This window comes from Mustela nivalis (assembly GCF_964662115.1).
Source record: "Mustela nivalis genome assembly, chromosome: 7".
NCBI classification, from domain to species: domain Eukaryota; kingdom Metazoa; phylum Chordata; class Mammalia; order Carnivora; family Mustelidae; genus Mustela; species Mustela nivalis.
In genome coordinates, this window is record NC_139026.1 from 34,036,105 (window position 1) to 34,053,600 (window position 17,496).

General features: G+C 36.3%; 1 long non-coding RNA gene across 2 annotated transcripts in view; it reads right to left on the reverse strand.

The window, feature by feature from the left end:
• Positions 1-17,496, reverse strand: part of LOC309869415 — a 94,240-nt gene that overhangs the window by 71,495 nt on the left and 5,249 nt on the right. The window contains exon 2 of one of the 2 annotated variants that reach the window (XR_014314172.1): positions 17,349-17,406. This is a non-coding gene — a long non-coding RNA (uncharacterized lncRNA). Of the gene's footprint in view, positions 1-5,396; positions 5,683-17,348; positions 17,407-17,496 lie in introns of those variants that run through there. The other variant, XR_014314173.1, reaches the window with a different exon arrangement.

A 17,496-nucleotide genomic window follows, 5' to 3' on the forward strand; every position in this document is an offset into this window, starting at 1 on the left:
GGCACCACATCTTTACCTACCCTAATTTCCCCAGTGCCAACATTTGGGAATCTTTGAAGACCAAGCAGTTTTTTTGTTTGTTTTTAATGTGGCTGTCAGTCATAAAGAATTTGCAAAGTAAAAGATCAAAAGAAATGAAATCTTGCCATTTGCGACAACATGGATGGAACTAGAGTGTATCATGCTTAGCGAAATAAGTCAAGCAGAGAAAGACAACTATCATATGATCTCCCTGATATGAGGAAATGGTGATGCAACATGGGGGCTTAAGTGGGTAGAAGAGGAATCAATGAAACAAGATGGAATTGGGAGGGAGACAAACCATAAGTGACTCTTAATTTCACAAAACAAACTGAGGGTTGCTGGGGGGAGGGGGTTTGGGAGAAGAGGGTGGGATTATGGACATTGGGGAGGGTATGTGATTTGGTGAGTGCTGTGAAGTGTGTAAACCTGGTGATTCACACACCTGTACCCCTGGGGATAAAAATATATGTTTATAAAAAATAAAAAATTAAAAAAAAAAAAGATATTGCCTTGCAAGTGAAAACAAAATCCCAATTGCTGACTAGACGTTTATAAATCTAGGTAAGGAAAATTCCATGCTGTTTAATCTAGACCTTTCAGGTCCATGTCACGGCAGTATTTTCCTATAAATCAACAGTTGTATAAGTGGAACACAGGAGTCTTAAATATGGGCAATACACAAAATGTACTTCATTTTTCTCATGACCCCAACTCTCATCTTCTGGTATACGAGATTCACAGTACACCAAATACAGGATGTAACAAGGACCAACAAAGATTATAGATAGCTTTCAGTTAATTGGTAATAGAAGGTCTGGCCTTTGATCTGCATCAAGGATCCGTTTTTATCTTTGTCAGTCTTGATAGTCCATGAAATCTAAACTCCTGCGATTGTTGCTGATTTGTCTCTAATGTAGATTTCATTTCTGTTTTCTTGATATAGAAGTACTAAGTAGGGGAAGGGGAGAGGGATGGATTCTTAGGGACTGATTCAGGGTTTTCATTGCCCTACAGTGCCTTTGTGTGAATATTTATGTACTGTACATCTACTCTGAGCAGAAGAAATACATGCTGGAATGTTTCACATCCCTCTTGCTCAAAATGCACTTACTTTAAAGTGATATCATGGGGATAATTTGCTGCCAAATACCTCCTTACTTTAAAATAAAAATGTACATGTCAAACAAAAACATATAAGCACATGGTGAAACTATCCCTTGGCAGTTTCTAAACAATATGCTTGCACTCTTATTCACATGCATTGAGTAGGAATGGGAACAAAATATTTACCCATTAATATAAATGGTAAACATGCTGATATTTAAAAGACCTGGTGTATTAAAAAAAATAAACATGACATAATATTTTAACTTTTTGGAACTTCAGCTTCATATGTCTGTTGTTCATACTTGGGCAGCCTTTATCTTGCAGACTAAGATACAGAATCTAGAGAAGGGATGGTACATTTCTTAGGATTAGGTTTGCGAGATTCATTTGAAAATCTCAGAAAATGAAATTTAAAAATGTCTCAAGACAGAGTTTCTATGTCACATAAATGAATTATAGAGGCTACTGGCTCTGGGCCAGTGATTTCAAATTCTTGAGAGAGAATTTCTTGGGTTGCCCTTACATCTTACTAGTGATAATTAAGTACATGGTCAGATACAGTGCTGAGGGAACCTAGGAAATACGGTATTGATTCTGTGCAGCAAAACAAAGACTTATGAAAGATGTACTTAAGATACTTTAAAGAACAGAAAGATACAATCAAATCTACCGGGGGTCAGCTTTGAGAGAAGTGAACAACTAAAACACAGTAAATTAAATAAACTAAAAGAAAAAAAAAAACCACTTTGTTGATTAAAGAAATTTATTTGGATACCATTAGACAATAACATGTTCTAAGCACTGTGGTTCCTAAGTACACACACACACACACACACACACACACAGAGACTGACTTCACAAGACTTACACATTAGCAGATAAAGACAGTCTTTTGTTTTGTTTTGGTATATTGGAGTGGGTAGACTGATTTGTTATAATTGAGGAATCATACTTTCTCCTAAGAAGCTTGAGATTCAAGTTATAAAGTAATATGTCCTTCCTATCCTATATCTTCTACCCTAAATCCTATACCCTGGGCCATATCCAACTCCACATTTCCGTTTTGTTACTAGTGCTATCTTCTCTCTGTTTCTCACATTTATGTATTTATGTCTCTAATTTGAAGAGAAACAAAATACCAGTTATTTTCTCTGCAAGTTGATCTATACCTTCATTCATTTCTAAAAAAAACAAAAACAAAAAACAAATTTAAAAAACCTCCAGGAAACCTGGGATTTTAATGTCCTAATTCTCCTCTTTCCTTTTACCAATGGATAGGATATATGCACCGTGTTATCTGCCCCCATCCCCGAAATCTAATTCCACACTTAATCCTGGGGTTTGTTGGATTTATTCAACTAACTGCAGTCAGTATTTTCTCTTCTGTGTGTTTATTCAATTTCAAGAATATTAAGCACCAATATTACATTATTTTTCTCTAATTTTGAAACTTTGGGGAGTCCACTATTATCTTGCACTTTAATTACAATTAAAAATAGAGATAGCTCCAAAAAGCGGCTTTATGACAACATAACGACAAAATACAAGGGTGCTTCAAAGAGTCAAATAGGTTAAAGTATTTAAGATGTTGTACCTCTTTACCCCATCACTTGTTTAACTAACACACGTGATGTAAAACATGTTCTGCCTGATATTCTGATAGGAAATACTTGTGTCAAAATAATTGGTGAGGATGTCTTTAGCAGAAAAAGAGAAAAAAGGATTTTCTGTCTAGAATGTACTATAGCTTCCCAAGATCTAGTAATAGGATTATTACACATGTATGGGCATGTGTGTGTTTATACCCATATTCTCACACTCAATACAAAATTTGTGAATATACTCATGACAAAAGTAAGTATAAGAGAAGATAGAATTAAATTTCTATCAATTAACTGTAGGCAGATCCATTATATATTAAGTTTTTGTTGATGCATTGTTAATAAAGTTGTAGATTTGTTTATAAAGTATGATTATATTTGTATGAAAAAAATTGAAATCCATGTGTGTTCATATTAGTATACATATGTGTAAACAATGAGAATTTGGTAAAAGTATGAAAGAATAAAAATGAATTTCTTTAACATTTATTAATCATTAAGAGTACCCCTTGAGGGGCACCTGGGTAGCTCAGGGGATTGCTCAGGGGATTAAGCTGCTGCCTTCCACTCAGGTCATGATCTCAGGGTCCTGAGATCGAGTCCTGCAATGGGCTCTCTGCTCAGCGGGGAGCCTGCTTCCCTCTCTCTCTCTCTGCCTGCCTCTCTGCCTACTTTTGATCTCTATCTGCCAAATAAATAAATAAAATCTTTAAAAAAAAAAGAGTACCCCTTGAAAAATTTTAGAGTGTTGTTATTTATGAATTACATTCTTTGCTATTTGATGCCCTGTGAGAAAAACAAGTAAAAATGTAGTATATTTAATTAGTATTCAACTTCTTTTTGTTTGCAAAAATGAAAAGATTCAGAGGCATAAAATTTGGACTCTGGTTTATATTGGGATTAAAGATGTTTAAACATATTTTTCAGATTTCCAATTTCACAAAATATTTTGTACTCGGTTTGTTCCTTCTTGTTTTTGAATTTAGCTTTCTAAACTTGGCAATATTTTTAGAGGAATATTAATTTGTATAAAATTTAGATTTTATAAAATAAGTCACCCATTCACCACAAGTAATATTATGCCATGCATTTTAAATTCTAGAATTTCAGTTGGCTGAAATCTTATTATGCCAAGATCATACTACAATCAGGCTTATTTCTGAGTCTGTAATGTGGCCCTTTAATTATAACATGCAACATGAAGATACTGATCCCTAAAATTCTTAGAGATATATTACCAAGTTTTAAATTGCTACTTCAATTAGAGCAGAAAGAGCTTACTTTCTGCCAGTTATGTTAATATGTGCCTATAAGAAACTCTATTAATTGGCTTAGCATTTTAAACATATTCCAGTGATGACTTAGCATTCTGGTAGACTGGTGCAGGCATCTGCCCAGATGGCCCACTCCTTAATGAAGGACGACTTTCAACAGCCGCGGGCAATAAGTAGACAGCTCAGTATTGTGACCTTATACACACACCTCCAAGATGTTCCCTCTCTGTAATGCAGCTTCTGTGGGACGTCTCAATGTATAGCTTTGCCTTTGATCTTCCCATCTTATTGGTGAGTCTCCCCATATATGTATAAATAATCGCATTTCAACCAAATTCAGTTTAAGGATCTGCATATCTTTCAAACAAGGAAGATCTACATGAAAATGGCTTTGAGGCATTTCTGTTTACATTACTCATTTCATTAATGACTTCATTCACCCACAACCTACCTTCACAGGATTCACCAAGATTTTTTTCAGCAATGCCACTGAAGTATCATCAGCATAAACATTATCAACTTAAAGTGTACAACTTGTTTTGACATATATCTTATATATCGTACATATATATTTAATACTTATGTTACCAATATCACCATACGATGAGAACTTTTTAGGTTAACTCAACAACTTTCAAGTATACAATTCAGTGTTAACTATGGCCAGCACTCTGTATATTAGAGCCCGGAAACTTACTCATAATGGTTAAGTTTGTACCCTTGGACCACCTTCACTTCTTTTTTTCCATTCCTTCCCCTCCCCCCACTCCACCCCAATCACCACCCACCAATCTTCTGTTTCTGAGTTTTCTTCAGATCCCACATACATGTGAGATCAAACAGTATTTATCAAACAAGATTTGTTTTTCTGTCTGAAAATATTGTTTTTGATTTGTATGTTTTAGATTTTTATACTGAAATAGTCATAGTATTTTGTGCCACTCCCTGCCCCTGAATAATCAATAATCCTCAAGGAATGCCTGAGGGCACTCACAGGGGCTGAGGTAAAGCCCACACAAGCATTTCCCCTCTGGGAGTCAGGCTTGTGGCCAGACCTCTCTTGTGTTTCTTTTTTCTTTCTTTACCGCTCTTGTGTTTCTTTTTTCTTTTTTCTTTTTTTTTTTTTTAGATTTTGTTTATTTAACAAAGAGCACGAGCAGGCAGAGTGGGCAGCCAGAGAGGTGGGAGAAGCCGGCTCTCAGCTGAGCAGGGACCTTGAGGAGGGGCTCAATCCCAGGATGCTGAGATCAGGACCTCAGCCAAAGGCAAACCCTTCACCGACTGATCCACCCAGACGCCCCACGCTATTGTGTTTCTTATTATGACTGCAAGACCCAGCTCAGCGACAACGGTCAGGACACTTTCAGAAAAAGCACGGTTTATTACTCACAGGTTCCGAAGGATTCTCGGCCCTCCGCGAGGTCGCAGGTAGGGCCGAAGAGCACGCGTCTCGGTTCTGCTTCTGTGGGGGTGGGGGATGGGCGCCTGCGGTGTCCGTTTCCCGGGCTTGCAGTTTATTGGTGACCTTCAAACAGGGGCGGGAAAATCGAAGCGCGGGAATTAATGCTCCGGAAGGGGAAGGGGAGGGAAAAACAAGCCCTCGAACCAGAGATCCCTGAAGAAAAGAAACTTCTGAGGTGGGGCAGCCCAGGGGCTGGCAAGGTGTTTATTCCAGATAGTTGTCTCTGAAAAGCTGAATGTGAGGCGCCGCCGTACAGCCCGACAGGCCCACTGACCAGGTGCTGGCACGTCACAGAGTCCCAGGATGTTAGGAAGGTCATACCAAGGGGACCCACGTACCCTTCGCGCTTTCCTCTAAGATCGCGTCTTACAGAATTAGAGTACAAAATCTGAACCAGGAAGTTGGCGTTGGAACAAAGTGTGTGGTTCTGTGCCATTTGACTGGAGTAAATGTGCGTAACCACCAGTTCAAGTCAGGATCCAGAGCCGTGTGGACACGGTACAGATCTCCTTCCTGCTACACTTTCTAGTTCCTGCACTGCCCTCCCGCCCCAGTCCTTAACCCATGGCAATCGCTAAGCTGTTTTCCATTTCTAGAATTTTGTCATTTCAAAAAATGCTATGCATCTCGAAACAAAGTACACAATAGTTTCGGTTTTGTTGTTTTTGTTTTTCTCAGCATAATGCGCTGGAGACCTATCCAAATGGTGTTTATCAGTGGTTTATTCTCTTTTATTACTGAGTAGTATTTCATGATATGGAGATATTATCGTTTGTTCAACCATTCACCTATGAAGGGATATTTTAGTTTTCCAGGTTTTGGTTATTTGCTGCTATGAACATTCATATACAAGTTTATGTGTAGATAAAAGTGTTTATTTCTCTGGGATAATGTCCAGAAGTACAACCTCTGGGTCATAGAGTAAATATTTATTTAGCTGTGATTGTTTTCTTAATACACTGCCAAATTATTTTCCAGCAATTGATATTGTCGCAGTAACAAAATTTTTTAGCTGTTCTAATAGGTATATAGTGATTTCATATTATATTTGTATTTTATTTCTTTATAACTACAAAAGATGTTCCTGGGATTATTGATAGGAATTGGTGGGAATGAAAGCCCAGTCTCTTATGGTGTCTACTTGTACTACCTGAGGTTGGGAAGGGGATATTACTGCTCAGTAGGGTAAAAGTCCCCTCCCCGGGCTTCCTCTCTGATAATTCTGTGTGTAGAGTGGGGAATTGGGTCACGTCATGGCAAGGGTGGATAACTAGGATCTCTACTTGGTTTTTGCTGGCAAAATTAGGGGGAGGGCAGTTTTTCTGTGGTGTCTGGCTGGAATAGAGCACTTATTGTCTAAAAGGTTTCTGTTTTGCTAATCTCCTTTCCTGGACCTTTGACTAGACAAAACAGATTTAGAGAACACAAAAGGTTTTTTAGGGTGCTTTTATTTTTTATCTGTTTAGGGTACTTTTGATTGGTGTTTTGGGGTTGCCAGTTTACTCCACACCAAGTCTGAGATATATAAGGTAAAGTAAGCCCCCCCAAAAAAGATGCTCACCACTGTAGCATTCCTTGTATCATTATCCCATCATCCTTCTCTCCACCTTTCACAGTCTTTTTATGGTTGTTTCATATATAGTGTTCTTATCTTTTACTTGTACATAGTAAGATGAATAAGGAAGATACATCTATTCCATCTTCCTGGAAGCCACTGTCATAGTTTGTAATTTAATATTACCCTGCACTGTGCCCTGTACTATGCAAGGCAAGGAAAGTTTAGACTTTAAAGAAATTATGTTCCACTAGTGAAGGAACAAACCTAGACATTATTTCTAAATGGCATAAATTAGAAGATATAGATATAAATCCTTGCCAAGGAGAACTCAAAGGAAGCCTCCACCACTAAAACAAGAAATTTAGAGAAATTTCTTATAGGATACAATGCCTGAATTGAGTCTTAAAATATAAGCAAAAGTCACCAGACAAAGTAGAAAAAACAATACAGCCAAAAGAGTACTTACATGAAAAACCATGATCTGGCTTAATATATTTAAAGCTATTTCAGGATATGAGTATAAAGAAATACATAGAGACTAGACTTTGAAAGTCCTTGAATTCTGTCATAAAGATCATATATATATATTTTTTTTGAAAAGCAAAGCTGAATCATTGAAATATTTCATAAAAATTTAGAATGGGCCAAATTGCTTTCAAATAGAATTATCTAGTTAGATAAAGCCAGGTAAAGAATAAATTGAAAGGGGACAATATTAAAAGCAAGGTGAACAAGTATGAAATTACTGCAATATCTCAAGATACAGATAATAAGGGTCTTAAATATAGAAATGAATTAGGGGTTCTAAAGGGAGAATAAAAATATTCTGTAGGTAAACTTTTTCATATTATTAATCATTTCCCCTCCACTGCCATAAGGAAGTGTCTAAAATGTGAAGCTCAGAAGAGAGGTTATGATTTTGAAGTCCTCAGTAATCTCAAAAAAATACAGTGAAGCACACACAGGGGGAATAGAACCCAGTAATCTTAGAGTGAAAGGGAGAGCTAGCTAGAACAGAGAATTATGAGAGTATAATAATATATCTGTCTTATGGGGGTAGAGGCGGCAATGCCTGTTACAGTTACAAAAGTAGTTTAGATGTTCAGTAGGAAACCTTAAATAGCATGCTTGTCTATTTTGGCAATAAGATAATTATTGGTATTCCTCAAAAGCAGTGCCTTTCTGTGTTGTGTGTGCGTTGTAATGGGAACTACTTTGAAAAGTAGTAAGAATAGAGTAGACAATGATTTTGACTTTATGAAAATTGATAAGGGAAACAAAGATTCTTATAGTTTAGGGATAACGATTAAAATTCACTTTTTTAAAATTTTAGATCAAAGAAAATAGTCTTACTCACAGGATGATATGAATAAATTAAAATTGAGAAAAAAATGCTGAAGACGACTATGGGAAGAAGGCAGTGATGGACATTGGGGAGGGTATGTGCTATGGTAAATACTGTGAATTGTGTAAGACTGATGATTCACAGACCTGTACCCTTGAAACAAACAATACATTATATGTTAATAAATAAAATACAAAAAATAAAATGAGTATATCATGATAGCATGGCTTCAAACACTGCTCCTCATAAGGCTTGTCACAGAGCAAACACATTTTAATTCCTTATTGACTAAATGGAAAGAGGTTTCAGCCCATGAAACTATAGGATAGAAACTGTTTTAGATCATAAGTGTGTATGCGTGAGAGTTATGACCAGGGAGATAAGTGGTTCATACCTAGTTGCTTCAATTTCTAAGATTTCAGTGGAAATCCTATTTAACTGGTAGGAGTGGGAGGCTTGGTCTTGACAACAGTCTTGAGGAAAGGGCTTACATTTTATAAAAAGTGAGAGACTACGAGAAAAAAAAATATTAAGTAGGGGAGAAAATAATCTAAAAAACAGAAGGATGCCTGTGTGGCTCAGTTGGGTAAGTGGGTGCCTTCGGCTAGGGTCGTGACCCCAGGGTCTTGCGATTGAGTCCTGCATTTGGCTCCTTGCTCTGCAGAGAGCCTGCTTCTCCCTCTGCCTCTCCCTGCTGATCCCTTTGCTTCTGCTCTCTCTCTAGCAAATAAATGAATAAAATCTTTAAAAAATTTTAAAAAGTAAAGATACATGACTCCGTGATTTAAAAAAAAAAAAAGTGTTATTTAGCTATGATACAGAATCAGTTGAAACTGAGAAAGTATCAATTTTTTTTTTATTTTAAAATTTTTTATTTTTTATAAACATATATTTTTATCCCCAGGGGTACAGGTCTGTGAATCACCAGGATTACACACTTCACAGCACTCACCAAAGCATGGATGGAACTAGAGCGTATCATGCTTAGCGAAAGTATCAATTTTTAAATAAAGCATCCACAATATAGATTTGTCTTTCCTTTGTCTTATGCTTTAACTGACCAAGACAAAGTTCTTTGAATAAATTAGAAATGGGAATATTGGTTTTTGGAAAAAAAAAACAAAAAACAGAAACTCTAGTTACTGTTTTTTTTTTTTAATTCCCAATTTTCTCCTATGAAAAAGCATTTTAAAAAATTGTTAGCACCTAACAACTATCAAAGTGTATTAATTATAGCCACTTAATATTTGGTGTGTAATGCATCATTAAATGAATGGGTGGGTTTCTGACCTTAATGAAATGGACACAAATATCTGTCTGGTACTAAAATGCAGGCCTTTCATCATGTTAATAGTTTCAAGTACAGAGTAAGCCACCATTCCATCTATGTCATCCCTTCCTATTATTCTTCATTTTCCAATGTTCAGTTATTTTCTTCAGGATGGCAACTTGCTACTGTAATATTAAATTTATCAGAAGAGGCAAATCTAAGAAGTAACCTCATTCATCATTCTGTCTTCTGATGAGATTACATCTAAAATAATTGTATTTATAAACACCTGCAGAAGAGAAGATTTCACAACTTCTAACAACAATTTAACCTTCTTTGCTGTCAGAAAATGTCTTCCTTAGGGGTGCCTGAGTGGGTCAGTTTGTCAAGGGGCTACCTTTTGCTCAGGTCATGACCCAGGGATCCTGAGATCAGCCCTGCTCAGCAGGGAGTCTGCTTTTCCCTCTCCCTCTGCATCTCCCTATCTCTCCTTCTCCTGTTCATCTCTCACTCACTCACTCTCCTCTCAAATAAATAAATTAAATCTTAAAAAAAAAAAAATTTCTTCCTTAGATTTTCTTGAATGCTGCATGTTCAAAAGGGAGCCAGGTTTCTCTTGTTCCCTATTGATTTTAAGAGATCTGGCCACAATGGTCATATAAAAATCTTGAGTTTAGTATCAGTGATTCTTAATAACTGAATCATAAGTAGTATGTGAGCAATCCCTGACTAACACAGTAACCAAATGAATACATTTATGACGTGATTTATGACTGTTGATGTGTAACCCAGATGAACCACAAGAACATAACTGTCTTTAGCCCTAATAGTTTCCCTTGTTCTGAAGTTTGGCTTTATCTGAAATTAATAGAGTTATTTTTGTTTTCTTCTGATTAGATTAGCATGGTGTATGTTTCTCCTTCTCTCAACCTGTATTTATATTTGGGTGGATTTCTCATAAACAACATATATATTTGGGTCTTGTTTTATGCACTCTGATAAATTCTTTCACTTGGTTACATTTAAAGCAGTTATTCACACAGTCATTACTGAGATTCCTCAGTTTTACCCCACCCCAGTATTAATATGCATGATCATCTGGATGAGCAGATTCAGAGGTCAAAGTTAGCTCTTTACAATCCTAGGGCTCACCCCCACCATGCATCCAGTCATTTTGCTTTTTAGCCCCTCAAACCCTAAGAAAGGGCTCAAACCTTAAAATCATTCTTTCCCTGTAGAAAATCTCCTCTCTTTCCCAAGTGTAAAGGTCACCTATACCTTGAAAATGTAAAGGCCTGTTAACTCTCTTATACATTGGGTTTGGCTGGGACTTGGAGACCCAGCCAGACCCAATGTATGAGCATCGCATTCCAAGTCAGACGGGAGCCTTTTAAATAAAACGGTGAGAATAAGTCTTCAAAGTGTCTTTCCTCTAATTGAGGATTTGTGCCATTATCATATTACATTGTAAACATTGAAACATTGAACACAGCCATCTACACTGGGATCTACTGAGCATAACTTCATTGATGTGGCTACCCACCTCACACTGTATGCTTGTTTCTCAAGCTATTTGGTCGAAATAGGAAACTTAGAATTTCCCCTGCCTGGCCCCAAGCACAGACATCCCCTGCAACTGTGAATGACCTAACATACTTTTCAGTGGTTAGTTCTTTCTTCTGCTGTCTCTGACTACATACTTGAACTTTTCAGCCAGTTTCTCTGCAGATATGGGTACACACACAATGTAATTTGGCAGTAAGTATGAACTTCTGCTTGCTTCATATATAGCTCCTAAATTATCTAACAAGCCAGGCAGCATACTTATAGTGCTGTATTAGTATTACCCTTCCATGCCCTTTGTGAAAAAATCATGTGCTTAGTTTCTAGAGCAGAAAAAAAAATGCTGTCCTTCACAAATGCAGTATACTGATATGAAAGGACAAGGAAATACCAGCAAGAAAACAGGATATTTTGAAAATCAAAGGGATGTTTACTTCTGAGGGATATGGGAAGCTAAATGAAAGTCAGGTATGTACATACTGAAGAATGCTCTTAAATTTATCAACAAGGAGCAGTTGGTAACCCCAGAAGGGGCAGGTTCAATGTAGTAGTAGAGGCAGTGTAGACTGCAGTAGGCAGAGGAATAAATTTGCAATGAAGCAGTGCAGATATTAAGTTTAAGATTACATTCCATCTAAAAGTTTAGTTTTTTTTTTTTTTTTTTTTTTTTAAGATTTTATTTGACAGGGAGAGACACAGAGAGAGGGAACACAAACAGGGGGAGAGGGAGGGAGAGAGAGAAGCAGGCTTCCTGCCGAGCAGGGAGCCAGATGCAGGGCTGGATCCCAGGACCCTGAGATCATGACCCAAGCCAAAGGCAGATACCTAATGACTGAGCCACCTAGGTGCCCCTAAAAGTTTGAATTTTATAAGGATCTTTTAAGGCACAGTATAAATAGCTTATCTATCTTTTTTTTGTGTTTTCCTTTATTGTTGCTAGCCTTTAAAACTCTACTTTTTTATATTTGAATGAAACTTGGCTCAGACTCTTTTTCACGATAAGCCCAAAACAAAATAGAAAAAAAAAAATGAGTTGAAAAATGCCCTTTCGTATGAATTGTAGTTACTGTGAAGTTTCAGGTATTCTTAAAAATCTCTTGTCCATCCTCTTTTCCTTTGGAACTCAATTCTTTTATCTACTTTCTTTGAGAGCATTGGATTTTTTTTTTTTTAAAGTAGTCTTCACATGCAGTGTGCACCCCAATGCGGGATTCGAACTCATGAACCTGAGATTAAGACCTGAGCTGAGATCAAGAGTCAGATGCTTAACCAGCTGAGCCCCCCGGCGCCCCAAGAGAATCAGACATTCTTAATATCTTGACTTAATAACAATTTTATGGTTATATATACATAGAAGATTTCTCCCACAGTGTCTAAATGACTACTATCTCTCTTTAGGTCTGATTAGTACCATTGGAAATGTGAAACAGATCTCATTACATTAAGGCTAAAAAATAAACACATTCATATCAGCTAGTTATAGAAGCATAAATAAGGGTTTTTGTTAAAATATTCAAAACTACATTCATTAATAAACTATCTTGGGATGATGAATATATTACTCATTTATTCATGGTGCAATCAGTGTCTGAAAGTTTGAATCATCACTTGTAGGGTCATCTGGAGTTATTTCCTCTAAAAAGAGTCTGTTGGTATGGGATATAGATCATATCTCAATTATTATTCAAGTTGATTGACTAGCATTATTATTCAAATTGCTTTTACAAAGGAGAAAGAAAAGAGAAAATGAAGAAAATGAAGAGTAAATTTCTAATTCCTACTGAGTTATATTAAATAAGCTATATATATATACATGATATATATTTATATAGTGTGTGTGTATGTATATATATATATACCACACATATACACAGATGTAACGGTGTAATGTTAGTCATTAAACTGAAATTGCCAGTTACAAAATATATTTAGCAGAACTAAAAACAAGAATTAGATGAGCAGGATAACTGACTATCATAAGGATAAGGTTCATTAATTAAATAACAGATTTTTAGTTCTTTCTGCAGATTGAGGAATAGAGGCAATCAACCTCTATTCCATGAAATTTGCATGATTTTGAAGTAAAATCCAATCCTTAGAACAATTAAAATCTAATTTGCTTGGAGGCCGATTCTAAAGGCTATACAATAAAAGTTATCAAGTATAATGATGCAATTTTTTTTAAGACAGAGAGACAGCACATGAATGGAGGTGGGAAGAGAGAGGCAGAGGCAAAGAGGGAGAAGGAGAAGCAGGCTCCCCACCCAACAAGGAGCCCAAGGCTAGGCTGACCTCTGGAACCCAGTAATCATGACCTGAGCGGAAGGCAGCTGCTTAACTAACTGAGCTACCCAGGCTTGCGTGCATAGTACATTATGGGGGTTTTAATATTATCAGGAATTCATTTATGATCACCCATTTACATGATCTTTAAGGTAATTAATTTATTTAAATGCTTGAGACCATGAAATTCTCCAGTTACCTCATTATGTCTTCATTTCCTGCCCAGAGTTTCATCTTTAGGCACATATTCTTTGCCAAATGAGGTGCTCGTTTTGTAAACATAGAACTAACTGTCCTTGTTGTTTTACTTACTGCCTTACCCTAATTCTGCAAATGGCACAAGAGGGAATTTTTTGGACTGAAGTCATGTACTTCAAACATAAGCTTTAATAACATGCAAATAATATATATTTATTCCACTGTACTCTTTATTCAGAATCTTTTCAAGCAAAGCAAAGGGAGTAAGAATCAACATTTGCAATTTAAGAGGGTGAAATGCTTTAATTTAACATAAGAAATATAATAGACCAAATGTTGATTATATTTTTAATTAGCAGATCAAAATAAAATACTGATATCTATATGATTATGAAGTTTAGGTTTGTTTGGTTGGTTTTCCCTTTCTTTTGTTTCAGTGATTTTCAGCCAAATAAAAGTGTGCTTTTTCTACAGTGCTCAGAACTCAACTTCACAATTATTTAAGGAGTTTGCTGGCTGATTTTTTTTTCTTTCTTTCTTTCTTTTTTTTTTTTTTTTTTTTTTTTTCATTAAAAACCTGCAGCTCTATCAGTGATTGGACCAAAGGAAATTCTGTTTGTGGTTTGTTGTTGTCTTTTTTTTCATTTTCCATGAGTTACCCGAGTATCTACAGTGCTCACCTTTCTACTTTCTGAGGATTCCATAACGTGAAAGAGTCATGGGAATCATTTGTGATGCCTGAACTAAAAAAGCATATATGCACATGTATAAAATATCCATATGTTCAAGGATTCTGGTAGGTGACTAAAGAATTCGGAGGCAAATAATATGTATGTATTGCCATTGAGCTAAAACAAACAAACAAACAAACAAACAAAAAAACAAACAGCAATAGTCTAAAGCTTTTTTTTTTTTTTTTTTAATAATTGCACTGTATACTGTGAAGCTGCAACCAGGGTCCCTACTAACTTGAGAATTCTCCAAATGGACTGTTCCTAACCAGGTGGTATGGTCAGCGTTGCCATCCTATCTAGTCTTGCCTTCTTTATGTAAGTCAAAACCTGGTGTTACTAGTATAATTAAGAAAATATATATATTTTAACAAGTACAATTGAATTTTGAAAAGAAAAGATTATTTCTAATAGGAAGAAATGAAAAGGAATTGTACAGGTCATATTTGATCCAAATGCTGAAGAATTTACTAGATTTTGGTGCGTGAGGTTAGAGAAGGAACATTCCTCTTAAATGAGAGAATATTGGTTAAGAAATAGTGCAGCAAAATCTGGACCATCACCAGGAAATAACAGATAGGGCTTATCAAAATTATGTATATGGCCCAGGAAAGTGTATAGATGTAAAATAGATATTAATTGGCCTTAGATATTTTGCAAAGATTTGGATTTTATTTTGTAAGTAGTAGGAAGCCATGTTTTAGAAAAATGAACCTTCTCTAAGGCAGTAGTGACAGACATACAGACACTGAATTTTTTGCTAAGGTTGGATTCTACTTTGTATTCAAAGGAGATAAATATGACATATATATGAGAAATACTAATAATGGGTCCATGATTAAAGGAGCAAAACTGATACAAAGCGAAGATCAAGCAAAGCTTTATTCCGCGCCAAGCATCAAGAATCTAACCAAACGTTCAGGACGCACCTCTTACAAGAGGGCAACACTTCTCTGTATCACAGACTAGCTTTTAAGGGCAAAGGCCATGCAGTCAGGCCTGGCCACGCACAGGTGGCCAATGAGATTGTAACACACACAGGAAACTCCACAGTGATGCTAAGTGACCAATTGAGTTACAATTTACCCTAGTAGACATTTGAACCAGCCTATTACACCTTGATTGAGACTAGCGCCAAAAAGGCTCCCAAAGGGCCGGGCCCATACTCCTTGGTAACCAGGGAGACAATATGCATCCCCCCCCCCCCCCCACTGATCAATGTCTCCACCTGACCCACCTTTGTATCTGGGCTTTGTTACCTGAAGCTGGTTTCTGGGACTAGTCTCCAAGTAAATCCCCTAGAGGAAGGGGAGCAGGGACAGTTTCTAAATAGGTCCTTACATATATATATATTTCTTCTTTGGCTCAAGTTGTTCCTAACACACTTCCTTTTATAAGAAGAAAAAAAATGACTTCTTCAATAGTTGGGAAGAATTGTTCCAGTTTATTCTAAGATCTAAACGTGCAGGGCTCTAATTAAAAGTACAACTACTGGTACCTAGGTGGCTCAGTGGGTTAAAGCCTCTGCCTTCGACTCCGTTCATGATTCCAGGGTCCTGGGATTGAGTCCTGCATTGGGCGTTCTGCTCAGCAGGGAGCCTGCTTCCTCCTCTCTCTCTCTCTCTGCCTGCCTCTCTGCCTACTTGTGATCTCTATCTGTCAAATAAATAAATAAAATCTTAAAAAAAATGTACGACTACTAAAACAATGCTTTACAAACAGTGTATAGTCAATAAGTACCTACCTATAAGCTAAATAAAGGCTTAAGGGCTATATTTAGTGTTCTTTATTTTTTCTCTAGAGGGACTAGAAATGAGAGGGAAAGAAGAAAGCCAGACAAACTGATTATAGAAGGCAATCCAAATATATAACTTAAAAAAAACTTTTTTGATGTAGAATCAGAGTAGAGAAAATTAGGTCCTTTGCTTATAATAACATGTGAGTTAGAAAAAAGAAAAATATATATATTCTTAGCCCTCCAGAAACTTTGTTCTGGCTTATGTTAGCACACATTAAATTATATAGTCCCTCATCTACAAAGAGAAAGATTTCCCAAATTAAATCACACATTGATATTTTAGATTTCAATATAACTACATGGATTATTCTCATTTGTGATTAAGAAGACAACCTTAATATCCTCTGATCATTGGCAGTACACTCAGCTCTGTGCCATGCCCTGAATTGTAACAACACATGTACAGTTTGAGTTCTTCAAGCAACCAATCAGATACGTATCGTGAAGACTTTAGCTTTTCCTTGTTCTCAGTTCTGTCCTCAACTGCATCAGGCCCAGGAAAAATAACATGCCATAAAGAAACTAAATAGGATGCTCTGCCAAAAGAATTATATCTCTTATGTTGTAATTCATGTGGCCACTGGAGGACATCAAATGGTATTTTACAGACTTGTTTAACTCATCTCTCATTCCATAGGTTAGAATAATATTACACTATCTTACAGCATCAGGCACATTATGAGTATTGTTATATAATAATATTTGCTAGACCAGCAAAAATGAAAATATTTTTGACAATTTTAGCTATTGGAAGAAATCTATTTATATTCAAACAGCAATTTGTTGGCCTCATGTCAGAAATTGATGCTATAAAACAGGAGGGATTCTACTTCAAAAGAATACTATGTTTTTATTATAAATTTTAAATATTTGGCAACAGTTATAAACAGGATCTTTAGGGATAGTTATTTAAATCCAAATATATAAGCCTAAGAAATGCTTATGAACAGTTATCTCCCAAATCTTTTTATAGACCAAACTTGAGCTATCAATCAAAGCATATTTCTTTTAAATTAAAAAAGTACATCTCTAGTAAACTCATAAATGCGAGGCTTTGCATCTATTGCTTCTGCCAAATCAAATGTTTTGGCTGGAGCAGCAATAGATTTTGCTGATAAGGACCTAATAAATTACCTGGTAAGGTGATCAGTCTCACAGCACATGACACCCAAGTCACCCAGCTAGCTTCTCCCTTTTATGTAAAGGAAATACAAGGACAAAACTCTTAAGTTCCATTTTCATTTCTATTTTTGTTGAAGCTGAACTATAATTAGTTTGTCTA